Raw genomic sequence first — 6298 nt, forward strand, 5'->3', positions numbered from 1 at the left:
TAGGAGAGAAAGGATTCAGATCAGAGTTATAGATCTTGGATAGTCCTTAGAGTTCATGTAATTCAAATCACAAATCACAGGATCTGAATATAACCAATTAAATTCAGATTAACTCTAAACCCAGAGATTTATTACAGTACCACTGCTTCCCATTTAAGAGGAAAGACAGAGTTCTATTTGGGTGCTATAAGTGTATTCTTTAGTGGTCCAATTCATAAATTGCCATAATCTTTTAGCTCTAAATTCCCCAATAGTTTGTACTTCTCTAAACTTTCCCATTTTTCCTTTTAATATTAGTCATTTACTATTATATTTCTACTTGTTTCTTTTTTCAAGGTTGAATTTGCTTTATGAATTTAGATGCTATACTATTGAATGCAGGAATGTTTAATATTGATATGGGGTTTTCTATTATTCTTTAGGTGGTGTCTCCATTTTTTCTCTATAATAAAAAATTCTATTTTTGTTTTTCTCTTATAACATTAAGATGGCTCCTTCTGTGTCTTAAGCTAGTGCATAGTAAATTTTCTTCCAATTTCATGTTTTCGTTTAATGTATGTATCTTCTTTAATTATATTTTCTTTTTTGTTAATAAAAAATTGAAGACATGGAGTGAAATTAAAAGTGATGAACTGATGATATCAAGGGAAGATGAGAGTTGAGGAAAGCTTAAATACAGAAGGTGGCAATGGAAAGAGCAAGGAGAGGAGAGAGGGAAAAAAGATTTCAGGAGTAAAATTGATAGCACTTAGTATCTGACTATGTGTGTACTACAAAAGAGGGAGTTTAAAAAAAAAAAGATAAAACACGGCAGATGATCACAAAGAGCTTACTCCATAAACTCTTCTTAAGAGAAAATTTGGCTGCAGTTCCACAAATAATTCAAAGAAATTTTAATGATATCTTCTAAGAACAACATGGATAGTAAACAAAAGAAAACAGAAAGTAGAAGGGAGTCCCATGCCAAGAAATGAAAAGTAGTCTCAAAACTATTGGAAAGAGAGTTCCTAGAGGCCAGAATCTAAGAAGCTGAGCCAAAGCCTCATTGATTTCTTAGCTCAGGCAGCCTCAAACTATTCTTCGCATCACAATGACCTCCTGGAGCTTGTTGCCTGTTGCCTGGGTGCTGCTCTGCTCTAGCACCCACTGCTCACTGGGCTGTGACCTAATTCAGAGTCTCCTGATAGACCTCATTTCTGAACCAAGTGTGCAAAATTTCCTTGGCGCCATATGTAAAGGATAGGATTAACTTCAGCTTCCCGGAGGAAGCCATAAAGGACAGTTAGCTTCAGAGGGAAGATACTAAAGTTATTGTTCATGAAATGCTCCAGCAGATCTTTGCCTTCTTCAGCCAGAATGCTATTCCTTCCTCTTGGAATCAGATCCAGGTCATGCAACTGCTCATTGGACTAGAGCAACAGCTGGAACAGCTGGAGAGGGGCCATAGGCAGATATAGAGTGGCAGGCACATTCCTTGGAAGTGAGATGCTCAGGCTGGCCTTGAAGAACTACTTCTAAGGAATATGCCAGTATTTTCAGGACAAAGAGTACAGCCACTGTGCATGGGAAGTCACAAGAATAGAGATCAGGAGGCGCTTTTTGTTCATGAGCTAACTCACCAGCTCCTCAAATAATTGATTGTTTCTTTAAAACTAAGTATCATTCAGAAAGAATTATTTCCCCATCAAATAAAAACATTTTTATTCACTGAATTATTTTAACACATAAGCAGCCATTTATGAAGGGAATGAGGTTTTTTAGTACAAATAATTCTCACTTGTCTTCATTACCTAAATATTTTACAATTTTTATTTATTTATCTATTTAGGTATTGATAGATTTTAGCATTCTTTCTAGTCAACATATTTTTAATATTTATTGTTCATAGGGCAGAGAGAGCAGTTTTTGTCTTATTTATATTGAACTTACTGTTCATTTCCCAGATAAAATGCAATCTTTTAAAAAAGCTATATTTTACTAATGAAACCATTTTTCTAATAAGAGGCTTACTCAGTATCTCATAAGAATACCGGGAGCAATCATTGCAAGAATATAATTCAACAAACACTTATTAAATACCTATAAGTCCAAGGAACTGTGCTCCAATGAGGTATAATCAGGGACAAAATGTCATATTCAAATAGATACAGTATAAGAGAAAGATATTATTACTTTCCAAATAGGTATGTTCAAAGGCAGAATATATTAGAGATGAAGGTGCATTGTTGGTGAAGCTGTGAATTGGTACAACTATTTTGGGAAATAATTTGTAATTAGACAAAAAAATGGACAACATATCCAAACTTTTTCTCATAGGTATTCCATTCCTGGAAACACACCCCAATGAGATTATTAACAAGAAGAAATAATGTGTATAAATCAAAATATCAAAAATTGGAAACAGGAAGATTGTCCATCTATTGGGGAATAGCTAAACATATTGTGGTACATGCATGTAATAAAAGATAACTGTTTGATAAGAAAAAAATGAGTGTGATAAGTATAGAAAAGAATAGAAAGTTATACATGAACAGACGAAGAGTGAAGTAAGCAGAGTTAAGAAAACTATATACACAATGACTATAATCAAGTAAGTAGATAGAATATCCATGCACACAAACAAAAATAAAAAATGTATATTGCAAAACTATAAAGAAAAACATGGTTCAAATGAAGAAACATGAAAAAATATGCCCAATCCAACCTTTTGCAAAAGTGAGAAGTCAACAAGAAAAGACTATTGTGCATATTTTCAGAATTTTTCAATATATTGATAACTTATGCCAATTTTTTTCCTTCTAAAATTCTCCATTATTATTAGATGTCTCCAAGCAAAATGAGTGTGCCCATGCTTGAGAATTATAGTATCAAAAAAGAAGCAAAGGTATTTGTGAACTGTGAATTGAATAGCAAAATAAAATAGGTATTTTTTCTTGTTAATTAAAAAAAAGATTTGAAGAAATAGTTGTGTATAAGAGAGGAAAATCCCCACTTTTTAGGTTAATAATGAAAATATTCATTGTTGGTCCTTGCGATTAGATGAATTTTCATTTTTGCATTTCATTTAATATTGAGCTCTTCCTTTTCTGCCCCTAAATAATCTTTTTTTTTAATTTAGCCCAATCCACCCACTCAAAAGGTAGAGAGAAGGAATTATCATACATTCAAGAAGGATAGCTTCATCAAATGAAGACAGTCTTTATTCTTCATTGCCTACTCCCTGAAAATTTCCCAGTGTTCACATTCATTTTTTCTGACCTCTAAAGGTCGGCTTTAGGGTAGTGATGGCAAACCTTTTAGAGACCAAGTGACCAAACTGCCACCATCACACCACATGTGAGCCACACCCTCTACCACAGCCAGGGGAGAGAGGAAGCACTCCCATAGGGCTTCTGAGAAGAGGGGTGAGTGATGAGAGAAATGTCGTCAGGCACACATGGAGAAGTGGAGGGGATTAGCCCCTACTGGCAAGTTTGCCATTGGTTTGCCAACATGAGTTTAGGGTAGGAAGAATATAGGGAGCAGAGGAAGCAAACAGATGAATATCTGCTATTCTTTTTATATTACAAGTTTCTCTTTTCCTCATTTTAACCTTCAAGATCTGGGTGTAATAGAATCACTAGATTGGGTATCAAGAAACTTGAGTTCTAAACCCTGCTTTATCAATAATGAGCTGGCTTAGGGAATATTGCTTGGGTTCGCTTTACTTAAACTTCCTCAGTTATAGAATTAGGGGATCTTCCAAGGTCTCTTCTGCCTTGTAAGTTTTTTTCTATCTGAACTTAACATATTTACATTATCATGATGTCTTTATTTCATTGAAATAATTACATGCTTCCACTTCTCCTACTTTCTACTTTTCATACTTTTCATAGGCATATTCCCCTGAAAATGGGGGGGGGCAGTACAGTACCCAGTTTTCTCCAAAACCCATAAAAGTCAATAATGGAAAGTAAAGGATTAAACTGTTTGGAATCTGCACCTGGACTTTTCACTTGCCCTCTGATGGGATAAATTCTATTTTCTGCCCCAGAAATAATTTCTATAGCTTGAAATTTTTCAAATGATGAAAAGTTAGACATATAAAATGGAGTGAAAATTTTGTTTGGAGTTTTTAAACCACTAGAATTTCTTTTTCTCTTCATAAAAAATTTCTTGCAGTTTTTAAATCACCAGAATTTAATTTTCTATTCATCAAAAATTTTCTCTTCATCAAAAAGGAGGACAAAGTTAGCATAAGGAAACAAAAGGACAGAAAGTTTTTTCCACTCTTTTTGGCCAAGTGAAGAATATTCTATCTAGAGATGCCTAGTGAAATGAGTTCAACAACTCAGGGTAACCACTAAAGCCAAAATACACCACCATGATATAAGACCTGGATTGTAGGCAAGCAAAAGAACTGTGTCAAGGGGCTCGGAAAGATAACTAAGGGAGATACTATAGACTTGGAAAGGAATAGAAAATTACCAGATCCTTGCTCAGTCGCAATCTAAGGACAAAGATAGATTCTTTGTGTGGGCACCCCACAACATTTAGTAGCATCCTGAGTGTCTCAAATGTTAGCAAATCTGTAAGAGAAATTCACACCTGAAAATGTCCACCTTATTATGTCTCATGTAGAGAGTAAGAAGTCAGCTCAATTTCATTTAAATATAAGCTGTTCTTGACTCACTGGAGATATATTCTCACCAGTTCAACTTCAGGAGAAATTTGGGTCTCATTCAGGAAACAGGCATAAATCAAAGAATCATAGAATACTGGAGTAAAAAGAAACTTTAGAAATCATTCCCAATGAATTTCTGAGTTTTCCTAACTTTTGACCTATTGTTTTTTTAGCCTAAATTAAAAAAAAATCTGTATAATTAGTTACCTATTATTTGTGCAGTACTCTCCAGGATTCTCTCTCTTTTCTCTGTAAATAAACAGTAAGAGCAAAGATTATTGTTATGTATTCACAGTGCCTCCTCGCACATAGTAAGTAATTAGTAAATGCTCTTTGACTATTGACCTGAGAATATGAAAATGAAATCACCACTATACAGACTTAAGGGGATTATTATCTACTAGATGAAGAGTACAAACACATGTAATGCAAACCAAGATTGATTCAGTGTTCAGGAGAGGTCTGAAAGGTTTAAAGATCATATATATTTTCTTGGCTATGGGATCAGAAAAAGACAACAAGGAGGTTGCCTTTGAACTAGAATTGAATGAGGAAGATGCCAAGAGACACAAATAGATAGTGGAGGCTGGTGGGAGTGTATATTAGGCATGCACAAATGCATGGAGGGTGGAGAAAACAGCATGAGATCAGAGAATAGAAAGTAGTTGAATTGAACTGGAATCTAAAATGCATGAAAGAAAAAAAAGAGTATATTTGCTACCTCTAAAACCTTGAGAAAATAATTTAATCTTATGTAAAGCTCTTAATTTTTCCTTTGTAAAATTCAGATACAAATTACTTACTAGAAAACAGAAATATGGTTAGAAAGACACTTTGAAAACAGAATTGGCAAGACTTGACAGTTTGGGTTCAGTGCCTCAGGGCCTGGGGAAGAATTATGATTTGATGTTATGAACTTTGGTAACAGAAAGGATTTTTTCAAAAGCTGTAAGGAAAATTTTTAGGAGAGAAAGGATTAGGATCATAGGTTAAGGTTTTGAATATTCTTTGGAAATCATCTAATCCAAAACACAAATTTTATAAAGAAAAGTAGACTGAGGGAAATTAAGTGACAGAGAGTAAGCAGTCAGGGCCAGTATCTGGCTCCCATTTAAGAGGGAAGACAAGGAGTTCTCTTTGGGAAGTACTGATTAGAGGATGTTTGTGCAACATTCAAGAGGATCCTTCTAGTAATTAGTTGACAATGCTCCACTAAAGTTCAGTAGAAAGAACTGGAGTAAAAAATTATGATTCAGAATCATCATCATAGAAATAAAGTAATGCCTTAAGTCATAAGATTTAATGATAATTCCAATGAAATCTTAAAATGACAGAAGAGGGAATCCAGGAAAGAGACTCATACATCGAGGGTAGAAATGAATGATAATCCAGAAGAAAACAAAATAAGTCAAATAGAAGGAGCAAGAGAATGAATTAAAGAACTGAATGAAAGGATGAATAAGTAAATAAATAAATTAAAAAGCATTTATAAAGCAATTATATTTATGCCAAATACTGAGTTTAGTGCTAGAGATAAAAAAAAAAAGAGGAGAGTCTCTGCCTTAATAGAGCTTACATTCTTTTTAATCACCTAGATTCTCCACTGTTTCCCTCTACCAATCTCCTCCCAGAGAC

The 6298-nt window shown here is 34.2% G+C and overlaps 1 pseudogene; it reads left to right on the forward strand.

The window, feature by feature from the left end:
* Positions 1-1090: 1090 nt before the first annotated feature.
* On the forward strand, positions 1091-1712 carry LOC100021441 (interferon alpha-3-like; annotated as a pseudogene).
* Positions 1713-6298: the final 4586 nt, after the last annotated feature.

The sequence above is a fragment of the Monodelphis domestica genome, chromosome 7 (genome assembly GCF_027887165.1).
Source record: "Monodelphis domestica isolate mMonDom1 chromosome 7, mMonDom1.pri, whole genome shotgun sequence".
Classification (NCBI taxonomy): Eukaryota; Metazoa; Chordata; class Mammalia; order Didelphimorphia; family Didelphidae; genus Monodelphis; species Monodelphis domestica.